At 43.6% G+C, this 12,540-nt stretch overlaps 1 long non-coding RNA gene across 1 annotated transcript in view; it reads right to left on the minus strand.

Moving 5' to 3' along the window:
• LOC137551835 (uncharacterized) overlaps positions 1-6,920 on the minus strand; it is a 111,916-nt gene extending 104,996 nt beyond the window's left edge. The window contains exons 1-2 of the long non-coding RNA XR_011027069.1: positions 6,833-6,920; positions 6,251-6,357 (exon numbers count right to left, since the gene is read on the minus strand). This is a non-coding gene — a long non-coding RNA (uncharacterized lncRNA). The remainder of the gene's footprint in view (positions 1-6,250; positions 6,358-6,832) is intronic.
• Between the last annotated feature and the right edge of the window lie 5,620 nt (positions 6,921-12,540).

A 12,540-nucleotide genomic window follows, 5' to 3' on the forward strand; every position in this document is an offset into this window, starting at 1 on the left:
GCTGCTCTGCTATTTGGATGGGGAGAGAGAGAGAGCTGCCCCCCTTAGCCCGGGGAACATAGTTTAAAATGACCATGCTTACTTTTTATAGCATTTAACATGGAAACTAACTAAGAGGGGGGTGGAAAGGTTAGGGGGATTTTTTATAATGGCCACACTTATTAGTTACTAAATGTTCTGGACCTCAGGAAGGAAGAGGCGCTTAGTACTGAGGAGGTTAAAGCCCTCTTTGTCCCCAACCAGGACCGGATTTACCATAAGGCACTGTAGGCACGTGCCTACAGGCGCCTGATGATGGAAAGGCGGCTCACACCTCAACCTAAGTGCCTCCCTCCCTACTTCTTTAAGCAGAATCCTGAGCGGAGTGTAAATGAGAGGTTACTCACCCAGGTCTCGGCATTCCACTGACAAGATCTTCCTTCAGTCAGGGGCATCTCTAGCTACTTAATACTGACGTTCCTCTAACTACCTAATACTTGGGGACACCACTAGCTACTTAATATTGAGGTTACTTCTGGCTGCCTAATACTAAGGAGCACTTGTAGCTACCTATAATTGGCAAGGGAAGTAAGGGAGAAATGACAGATGGGCCAGCCAGTATACTTGCGGTGCAGTTTGGTGAGGGTTTGTAGGTTCATGGATGGTGAAATCTAAGGTGCCAGGACATCTGATCCTACAGGCTCCTGTGAGGTAAACCCGGGCCTGTCCCCAACTACACACCCTTGTCATAAACAAGCATTACATACAGTACTTGAAACATTCTGGCCTGGAAGTGAAGTTGTGCAATCATGCTATCAGAACTCCATGTCTCCTACTGCACTTCCTTCTTGTTCTTATGGTCAGGCACTACATCTAGGTGTATTCAGAGGACATGTACTATAGCCCACAACACCAGGCTCATAGATAGAGTTAGACCATGCTTAGTGATTTGGGAGAAGAGAGCTATGCTGGCTGTGTCCTGTGTCCTGATCACCCCTCTCAGGTGCTCGGCAACGTGAATAACAACATAGGAAATCCCATCATGCTTTGCACAGCATTAGGGGAAAAATAGCCTGGGCAGTTTTCTTTGATGGGGCAGAGCTTAGCTAAAAATGCAGCTAAAAATGAGACTTCTATAAGAAAAACAAAGTTCTGATGCTGTGAAACTGTTAAAGAAACACCAAGCCTTTTCAGTGCTGCTGAGTAGATGTTTAGTCTGGAGGTTCACTTTAAGGACAGTACAGGCTCCCATACATATAGAATTAATGGTTTTATGAACTGTAATACTGAGCGTGTTGTGTTCGTCATTGAATGTCCATGTCACATGCTTTATGTAGAGAAGACATAAAGGGATCTAAAAGCGAGAATCTTGTAACATTTCAGGGAAATTGAAGATGGTGATATATCCATGCCTCTCTATGAACATTGTAGACAATGTCATGAAGCCTCTTTAAAAGGAACAAAGGTGAAGGCCATATATAAACTAAATCTGTCTGAGAAGAGGGGTGACTTTGAGGATGTACTCTTGGCCAAAGAAACTATGTAGATTTACAGGTTAACTACCATAAGACCGCTCCACGCCCATGGGCATGGCTGCAGCGGCAGCCCCAGGAGCGCCTAACGCCAATTGGCGTCAAGTCTTGGGGCTGCAGTTTGCAGGAGATCGCGCGCAGGATGTGCGCGCATCTCCTGCTTGGGGGTGGAGCTCCGTCCCCTCTTCAGTCTCCGAGCGGCGAGCCGCTCAGAAGACTGTATATCTACATGTACAGTGCTGCAATCAGCAGCAGCGCTGTACTGGGGACAGCCGTGTGATACCGCTGTCCCCTCCTGAGGCTGGTGAGTGATCGGCTGTCATAGGCTGAAGCCTATGACAGCTGATCACCCTGATTGGCTTGTGGGGGGAGGGTGGGAGGGAGCAGGAGAAGACAAATTTAAAAAAAAGCAATTTTTATTCAAAAGTAATTAAAAAAAATATTTATAAAAAAAAAACAACAACTGTGGAGTGATCAGACCCCCCAACAGAGAGTTCTGTTGGTGGGGGGAAAAGGGGGGAGGGGATCACTTGTGTGCTGTGTTGCATGGCCGTGCAGCTTGGCCTTAAATCTGCAGTGGCCAATTAATAAAAAAAAACAGCCTGGTCTTTAGGGGGGTTTAGCACTATGGTCCTGAAGTGGTTAAATACATTGGCCCCTCTAGGGTTCAATTCAGACTTGGACCTAACCCCTTTTCTCAGACAGATTACGTATAACAAACAAACAAACAAACGGGTCATCTCCCTTAGCAGTAGGGAAGACATGCAAGCTTGTATGTGTGGCTAGGAACATGGGTATACTATGGAGGTACAACTCCTTAGAGTAAATGTTAATGTTCCCTGTGCATCTTTGGTAAAAGAGCACATGCTTGAGATATATAGGATAAAATAATAAAGCCCAATACAGAATGTGAAAATAATATATACTGCTGCTATGGCAAAGTGAACTTGTACCTCTTTGAGGGAAATGTTGGAAGCAGGTAGGTGAGATGGCACTAGATGGTGATGATGAGACTGACTCTCCGGCAAGAGGACACTGTCTGTACATAGACTCGAGATGGATGCACGTACTAAGCGTATGACATCATCTGTGTGGAGACGTAACTGTTGGTGGAGGCGGAGCTTTTGGGAGGTGGGGTCTCAAGGTCCTATAATGGAGCAGCGTGTAGGACACAAGCCACGCCCTGAGGAAGCGTCAGATGACGCGAAACGCATTGGTGGGAGGGGCCACCAAGTTCTGTGTGTGCTCACACGTGACCTGCTTGACCTGCCACGGATTCACGCTGACTCTGGCATAAGCAAACTGTAAGGAGAGCGGCAGCCAAAGCAAAACAAAAAGGCGCATAGCCCAAGCTAATCATCGCCCACTACAGCCCTATGCAGAGAGGCAAAGTAGGAGCTTGCAGCGGAACAGCGTTGTTTCGGCCATCACATAGGTGGGATGATCAATGAGGGACTCAGACGGCATAACTGAAAAGTAAAATTCCGCAAGTATACAGCTGTATATTGAGTCACTTCTGCCATATGACCTGCTATGCTTTGCTAACGCCTATATGACTGCCTAACAAGTGTGCTGATATATTTGGACTGGTTCCACGGAGGGATATGGTGTCTGCTCTGCCGGCCAATTATGCATGCAAACTTGAAAAACTATTTTGGGCTATATCCCTTCTAGAGGGAGGCAGCTGTTGGATGTCAGTTGGTGCATGGATGAATGTATGCAAAGTCAGTAGGTGGCTGCTTGATTGCAGGGACGTATTGAGTCTGCATGACCGCCGTCCCAGTAAGCAAGTAAAGTCATTTTTCAAGCGGTGTATTGCTGGTCCCGGTGTTTTTAGAGATATATCTTTCTGCGCAGGAAAATATTTTTAGATTCTTTACTGTCTCGACTCTCAGATATTTACCAATTATTTATTTTGTTATTATTTTGTTATTATTTATAAATTATTTGTGCAATAAAATGTTACGCTTTGATCACTAGAGAAGAAGGTGTGCATAGACCAACTTTCCTTTATGCTTAGAATAATTGCTTATGCACGGTTGCACAACAGTTGGTGATCATATATGCATGAATAGTGTATATATTACATAGTTACATAGTTTCTTGGGTTGAAAAAAGACATACGTCCATCGAGTTCAACCAGATAACAAAGTACAACACCAGCCTGCTCCCTCACATATCCCTGTTGATCCAGAGGAAGGCGAAAAACCCTTACAAGGCATGGCCCAATTAGCCCCAAAAGGGAAAAAAAATCCTTCCCTACTCCAGATGGCAATCAGATAGAATCCCTGGATCAACATCATTGGGCATTCCTAGTAATTGTAGCCATTGATGTCTTTCAACACAAGGTAAGCCCCCTTTAAATGCAGGTATAGAATTTGCCATAACTACTTCCTGTGGCAATGCATTCCACATCTTAATCACTCTTACTGTGAAGAACCCTTTCCTAAATAAATGGCTAAAACGTTTTTCCTCCATGCGAAGATCATGCCCTCTAGTCCTTTGAGAAGGTCTAGGTACAAAAAGCTCATCCGCCAAGCTTTTATATTGCCCTCTGACATATTTATACATGTTAATTAGATCCCCTCTAAGGCGTCTTTTCTCTAGACTAAATAAACCCAGTTTATCTAACCTTTCTTGGTAATTGAGGCCTTCCATCCCAAGTATCAATTTTGTTGCTCGTCTCTGCACCTGCTCTAAAACTGCGCTTTCTTTCCTGTAATGTGGTGCCCAGAACTGAATTTCCTATTCCAGATGTGGCCTTACTAGAGAGTTAAACAGGGGCAATATTATGTTAGCATCTCAAGTTTTGATTTCCCTTTTAATGCATCCCAAAATTTTGTTAGCTTTAGCTGCAGCGGCTTGGCATTGAGTATGTGTCAGGATTGGTGTCAGCGAACAGAGAGAATCTGATTATTGGTGATCTGCAGTATCACCAACAATACAGATATCACCTGATTATTGATGATCTGCAGAATCACCAATAATACAAGTGAAACTAACCTCCAACACCTAACACAGTAAATAACAATAACGACAGCAATAATTCGTAAGATCGAAGGAAATATCCACCACACGGCAATTCCTCAGATGTGTGGTTACCTCTGAATGGGAACCCCATGTGTGAGATCCTCAAACCCAGCAAAGAGAGGAATCTCAGCCCCAGGCAGTAATCGTCTGCTGGGGCAGGCGTCTCGGAGAGGCAAGCCTCAGAGATAACCCTACAGTGGAAGACGTTCCACTGAAGGGAGAAAGGTCAGACAAGCGGAGGTTCGGCAACAGAGAAGGCGGCAGCAGTACAGAAACGGAAAGCTGATTCAGAGTCGGTAAACAGGCAGGGTCGGCAACTTGAATCAGATAGGCAGAAGTACAAGAGCGTTTAGAGTAAAGAGTAAATATACAATACAATCCTAATCTAAGGTGTGACGTCCTTGGTATCAACACCTAGGAAACTGAGCTAAGGTCTGAGCGCTAACACGGATGTATTCACGACAGCAGACAACTTGCTACTGACAAGCAAGTCCTATATGTAGCAAGAGAGCTGCCCAGCGCTGCCCCAGAGCCCCAGCCAATCACCAGAGCAGAGGGAGTCAGCTGACTGGCCTGGTTAGCTGACTCCCCGTCTAGAGGCATAAAGATCCTGCCTCCTCGCGCGCGCGCGTCATGCGGAGGGTAAGGGCCGGCGAAGGGGACCCCACAGGAAGCAACTGCGCGGCGGAGGCCGCCAAGCATGCGGACTCTGCCGTCCGCCCTGCCACGCTCGGCGGCACACCGGCGGTGAGAGCCTGGGAAGTCCGCTATCCCTTACAGTATGATTATTTAACTTGTTGTCAATGAGTACTACTTCTCCAAGTTTGATGTCCCCATCTGTATCCCATTTATTTTGTATGGTGCTAGACCATTGGTACGACCAAAATGCATGACTTTACATTTTTCAACATTGAATTTCATCTGCCATTTATGTGCCCATATAGCCATCCTATCTAGATCCTGTTGCAGTATGTCCCTATCTTCCTGTGAGTTGATGAGTCTGCACAATTTTGTGTCATCTGCAAAAATAGCAACATTGCTTGCTTATTATGGCACAAGTATAGGGATAAGGTATACGTATAGTTTTTCAATACACGTGCCTATGTCTGCCACAACCTCGTAATATGAGGCTGATAATTGCAATAACATCAAGTAAGCTTTTTCTGAACACATTGAATTGATATCTGTTTATCTTTACACAGGAGAATGGAAACATATTATTTTTAGAGGTGTTACAAAAACACGTTTCCAATTCTAAAACAGTGTTTTCTAGCTAGTTCATAATAAAATCAAAACACACATTGTGCTAATAGACAAAATGGTTTAAAATTCTGAATAAAAGCCCAAGGCATACACAAATGTCTGTTTCTAGCTCCAAGAGAACTATTTTAATTTCTAATTGATTTGTATGATTAAAAGTTATCTACTAGCAGATGCTGTAAGGCAAAGCTGTTCTTTGCAGTGAAGACCAATCCTACTTCAAAGCACAGGTACCCTCATCTGCTACTATGGGAATTACATCAGATCCCTGGACTGTCTACCTGAAACCTAAACACCCTCATCTGACACTGTCAGAACTGACAACCAGGTGTTTACTATATAGGTCCTTTGTCTTCTGCAGTTCTTCACCAAAGGGAAAATATTAGCCCACAATCAGATCTGCCTTTTTTCATACATTCCAGCAGGTTTTTTTTACTTTTTTTTCTTACCAGTCTTTAGCTTTTTTTCCAAAGTACGGTCCATTTTGCTTTAAAACCCAGCTTCGCTGCTGATTTTCAACAGATGCGTACAGTGTGTCAAAGCAGATGATCGTAGCCTAAAACAAACATAATATGCACTGTTTAGAATGAGGCAATGTGGCTGAATTTCTTCAATGCTGGCTGGAAATATTTTACCATCAGTTCTGCTGTATCTGGATTTTGATATGTTTTATAAATAATATACAATGTGTTCTGTTTTGGGGCATTTGAATTTGTAGATAAACAACACATGGAATTGTAAATGAGGCAAAAGGCCATAATATTTAGTACATTTCAGAGATGTACTTGTATACTGCAGCAGATATACATTGGAAGTTGCACAGAGGCTGCCATTAAACTACCTTTTTGAGTGCCTTGTATAGCCAAGCACCAGCTATGCCAATTCACTGCTGCAGGTCCTGGCTATCATTGCACTAAATCCGAGAAACAAATTTTAATCAAATTACCAGGTTATACCTTATGTATGTGGAGCTCAGTGGTTGGGGCAATGACACTATAAAAAAATAGAGATTCTATAGCTCAAACACATACCTAGTCTGCAAAGATACCATTCTTTATTTTATTATTAGCCCAGTGTTATACACATCAATTTTAAATGGGGCATCTGGCACCTGTTTCTTATGTCAGTTTCCCACAGTTATTAAGCAGTTAGTGCAGTATTTGCCAAACCCACAACTGGAGTTGGACTCCTGTATTCTTCTGATTATGTTTGATACCATAAACCCTTTGACAAACAGAGCTTCAGGTTGGGTCATTTCTACGATCCTGTGAGAAGACAAGCTGGAACTTACCTTTGAAATTGCACAGGCATTACCTGCATCTCAATGTCCAATTCTGGATGCTACCCAAAGGTAAGGGGCAGCTTTGTTCATAGACAGTATGTTGATAGACTTTATTATGATCCACTGTGAGCTCTGAAACACAGCCATAAAGTAATATATTGCAGAACTTCAAACATCATTGTATTTAGGTCAATTTACTGCTACATTTTAAGGGATTGACTTGGGTCATCTCATATGTTCATACATCTGTAGTTATACCTCAAAACAGAAAATAAAAATATACAAAGAAAATGTGTCTTACTTGGAATGAGAATCGTTTCTCTGCTAATTCTTATATTGGCAGCTGCAATCTGACAATATCTCTAGCCACAGCGGCACCCTCAGTGGAGCACTGATGCTTTACACGTAATACACAGCAGTGTGCCATAATTAAAAAGGAAAATGCTGTCTTTTAAACACTGAGACTAATTCATTCAGTGGAATTCCATGACTGGTGCCAAATGTAACTGCTCCAACTAGCACATTGTTGTGTAATTTTATAGGCACGCTTGTTATTGGAAATCCTGAGAAATAGGCTGATTGAAATATATACAGTAGCAACAACAAGACATGTTTTCATTTCATGTAATTGTTCTAAATTATTCGTTTAAAAATAGCATATAAGAATCCATATGCCCAGTTACTGCTGGCTATTGTCTTAATAGATTAATTACTAATACAAACTGGCTAATTCTGGTACATGCTTCATTCCTGCATCCAGCTGAAGGCCTCTTCCAGTTTCTGTCTGCATGTGTTCTAATGCCTGATCTGGGTATGTCCCTCAGATTGGTTCATAACCATGTCCCGGAATTAGCAATATTCGCAGTGCTCATTTGGATACTTCAATCAGCTGAAGCAGGGTTGGCTTCCACTCTAGGAATGATCTGGCAAACCCCTGCTGTTTTCTGATATGTTTATCTGCATTGTACATCCTGCTATTAAGGACAATGGTGGTGGGATCATGGGAAACACATGAGGCTTGTAAGTGCCCTCATGGCTTAAGCATGCTATTGCAATTTCATGGGACTACTACCTCTGACTTTATTGACTTATTAGAGACAGGAATTGCTGCAGCCTGCTGTGGGCCTCCTAAAGTGTCTATTCGTGTTTGGTAGATGAGATACCATTAATTATAGTACCCCCAAATGACTGCACTGTATACTTACACCCCTGGAAACCAGGTATGCAGCATAAACCAAGTGGCTACTAGGAGGAAGAGAAGACCCGACACAATGCTGGAGCAGGTGAATATTACACTGCACCCTACGCTTACTCTGTGAGGTTTAGGTAGGGGTAGGACACATGTGTCTGGTGCGAAGTATAGCGTATGTGTGTGCCTGGATATATTCAAGGGGGTGGGTGATCATTTTCAAGCGTACGTTAAAAAAGGGCGCCGGGAAAAAAGGGCGCAGGGTTTTAAACGATAATCATGAATAATGTTTAAAAAAAATTGTGCTATATTTCGTTTAAAAATAATGTTTAATAAAGTTATAAATCATTAAATAATGTGTATGAAATCGGCAATTTTAAAAACGTTAATCTTCCCTGTTTAAAAAGTGAAATTTATAATGTTTTATAAAGCATTAATAAGAATTTTACTAAAGCTATACCTAACCCTACTCTCACACAGAACCCTCCCTGTACCTATCCCTAACCCCTAGACCCCCCTGTTGGTGCCTAAACCTAAGACCCCCCTATTGGTGCCTAAACCTAAGACCCCCCTGTTGGTGCCTAAACCTAAGACCCCCCTGTTGGTGCCTAAACCTAAGACCCCCCTGTTGGTGCCTAAACCTAAGACCCCCCTGGTGGTGCCTAAACCTAAGACCCTCCTGTTGGTGCCTAAACCTAAGACCCCCCCTGTTGATGCCTAAACCTAAGACCCCCCCTGTTGGTGCCTAAACCTAAGACCCCCCTGGTGGTGCCTAAACCTAAGACCCCCCTGGTGGTGCCTAAACCTAAGACCTCCCTGGTGGTGCCTAAACCTAAGACGCCCCTGTGATAAGCATTAATAACGTTTTTAAAAAAATATGGTGCGGTTTTTCGTTTAAAAATGTTTAAAAAAAAAATTGTACGGTTTTTCCTTTAAAAGTAATGTTTAAAAAAAGTATTGTACTGTTTTTCGTTTAGAAATAATGTTTAAAAAATGATAAATCATTAAATAATGGGTAATCATGAGAAGCAGTTATAAAACATTAAAAGTCTCCGGGCGCCGCTTTTAAAACGTTATTTTTCTCCGGCGCCCTTTTTCCTGTTGGGCGCCCATTAAACGATATTTATTATGGGAGTGAATGGTGGCGCCCTTTTTGTCCACCTGCCTCGAGGAGCCCAAATTTCCTGCTTCCCATTTTCAAAGACCAGTTAGGAATGAACACCTGTTCACACTAGTTTTTCACCAAACACCATCCACCAAGTTTTTTTTACCTAACACCATCCATCAATGATGGTTTCAGATGAGAAAAAGCTAGTGGCAGGCTAATAGTGATTGGTCAATTCTAGTGGCAGGCTGGTAGTGATTGGTAGACGCTAGTGGCAGGCTGGTAGTGATCCGTCAATTCTAGTGGCAGGCTGGTAGTGATTTGTCAATTCTAGTGGCAGGCTGGTAGTGATTTGTCAATTCTAGTGGCAGGCTGGTAGTGATTGGTAGACTCTAGTGGCAGGCTGGTAGTGATCGGTCAATTTTCAATTCTAGTGGTAGGCTGGTAGTGATCGGTCGATTCTAGTAGCAGGCTGGAAATAATTGGTTGATTCTAGGGGCCGGCTAGTAGTAATTGGTTGATTCTAGTGGCAAGCTGACAGTGATTGGTAGATTATAGTGGAAAGTAGATAATGATCAGTAGATTTTAGTGGTAAGCAGACACAGACAGATGACAATAGTAGGTGGCTGCTGGCAAGAAGTGGGTGACAGGCATGCAGTAGGTGCCAAGGACCCGTGGGAGCTAATTTGCATAGGCTTCAAAGCACCCTAGAGTGCCAAGTGACCTTCTCCTAATTCCAAACCACTGATATGCAAATGTTGTACAACTCAGTCAGGCTGTCTTTTACACAGGAAGCATTCTTTAATGTCCCCCCATGGTAAAATGATTCAACCAACAGGTTGAATACATCTTCAGCTCTCCTTGGGCAGCCTTCAGAAGTACTTGCATCACTAAGTACATACAAAGACAAACGGATCTGTACTACGAGCATACCTGTCTGTGCTTTCGTTTGCATACATAGTACGGATGCGCCTGTCTTCAGGAACATGAGTGTTTCCAATGGCTACTGGAGAGTCAAGAAGGCATGAAATTTGAAAAGTAGTGGACCGAGGGCACAAAGAGAGGACCAGTAGGTTCTATGGGATCCAGAGCCTTCCTTCTCTGAAGCGAGCGCTATTTTTTTTTTATCTTATATGCTGCTACCATTTACCGCAGCACTTTACAGAGTACATAGTCTTGTCATTAACTCTCCCTCTGAGGAGCTCACAATCTAATCCCAATCACGGTCATAGTCTAATGTCCCTACCACTGACATCTTCTGCAGCACTTTATAGAGTACACAGTCATGTCACTGTCACTGACTATCTTTGGAGGAGATCACAATTTAATCCCTGCCTTAGTGTACCATATATCCCTATCACAGTCTGTTTGGCTCCCTCTGCAACAACCAATAGCAACCACTGGTGCCGGAATCAACAGCATCTCTTAAAAATGAGGGTGTGATGATCCGCTCAGCTGGCTGCACAGGCAGACAGCTGTTTGTCCATTCCTCTAGTCTGTGGGCTGCAGGTCTCTGGAACAGAGACCTGTCTTTCCATTGCAAGTTTCTGGTCTGTTCTCTTGCTGGGGAATTTGCATACATTCGTTATGCAAATTCCCTACCTGCCTTCTTTGATGACTGGCACTATAAGAGCTTTATGGTTCCCAGAATGCTTTGCTGGACATTCCCTTCCATGCTCTGTTCCTGATGGACACTGCTGGAGTGTCAGCCATTGCTATCTAGTATAGTTAATTCCTGGGGGTTGCTTTAGGCTCCCCTTCTAGCCCAGTCAGGTTGTATTATCTGTATTGCCTGTTCTATCTTGTCTTGCCTGTTGCCATTGTCCTGCCCCAAAGGTGGTCGACAGGAAATGGTTCTGATCTCTGTTCTTGGAGTATAGCTGGTGCAGCGGTTGCTACCAGCTATCTCTTCTGTTCTGTCTCCTGGGATCGCGCTAGCTACTTTTCGCTAGCGCTGGGGATCCTTCTGTTCTGTCTTCTGGGATCGCGCTAGCTACTTTTCGCTAGCGCTGGGGATCCTTCTGTTCTGCTACTCTGTACCTGGATCACGCTGGCCACTTTTCGCTAGTGCTGTGGATCCTATCTCTCGTTTGTCCCTGTTTTCGTGTGTCTGTCTTGTCCGCTACGCTTGCTGCAGGCTCGGTGAGGTAACCGTTAAGCAAGCGCTCGCGTCCTCTGTTTCATGTTTGTCTGTTAATGGTTAGTTAGGCGTGCTTGTCTCTATTGTGCTTATCACGTGGAGATCGCGCATAACCGCGTGCACTGTTGCGAATGAGTGCGGTGTTCGCGGTTAGCTAGCGTTTATTATTTTCCGTATCTCCTTATTGTATTTGCTGTGCCTTTGCTACCCTCGTATTCTATTCTGATCTGCCTTGTGTCACGTCTGGCGATCGCACCTCTCGCGATCGCGTTCCTATTTCGTATCTGCTGTTGTGTGTGCGCGGTCGCGGGGTGGCGACTGGATTGGCGCACACACATACAACCTATCCCTTTGCTCAATCTCATTCGCAATCGCCTCTCTTGCGATTGCGTTCTGCGCTTCGTACAATTCCTGTCTGGCACTTGTGGAGGTACAGAGGATTGGTTCCTCTGCACTCCCCAGCGCCATCTGCCGACAGGAATTTCCCTCTACAGGTGCGTAGCACCTTTTGCTGGGTGCCTGCAAATATACGCTTGTGGAGGATTTCCGCCGTGTCAGCGCACGCGTTGTGCGCTGATCACGGAGAAAGTTCCACAACCGTTACAGAGGGTAATAGAAGATCAGTGAGTGGAAGATGGCAGATGAAGCCCTATTCAATTGCCAGTTACCCATTAATAGAAGCTCCAATGGATGTAATTTAAGTTTGCATACTTTATAATTACTGTATATTCATTCAGTACTTTTTTTAAAGCAGTTGAATTTAAATGTTGTCCATAAGAGCAATAACGAACATAAACGTAATATGCAGTCACTTTGATATTTTAAAAACAGCCTGTGATTTATTACAACTCAACATTTGTAAAGCGCTTGTCTCCCATAGGACCCAAAACATATGAGCTTATTTTAGATCAGTACATAGTGATATACATACAGGTGAATATTATTTAAAGACAAGGGTGTTTACTTCTCTTTTTAAAAAGAAAATGAGCGAGTGTCAATGATGCCCAAAGAAAGTTTTACTGA

The sequence above is a fragment of the Hyperolius riggenbachi genome, chromosome 1, assembly GCF_040937935.1.
Source record: "Hyperolius riggenbachi isolate aHypRig1 chromosome 1, aHypRig1.pri, whole genome shotgun sequence".
Classification (NCBI taxonomy): domain Eukaryota; kingdom Metazoa; phylum Chordata; class Amphibia; order Anura; family Hyperoliidae; genus Hyperolius; species Hyperolius riggenbachi.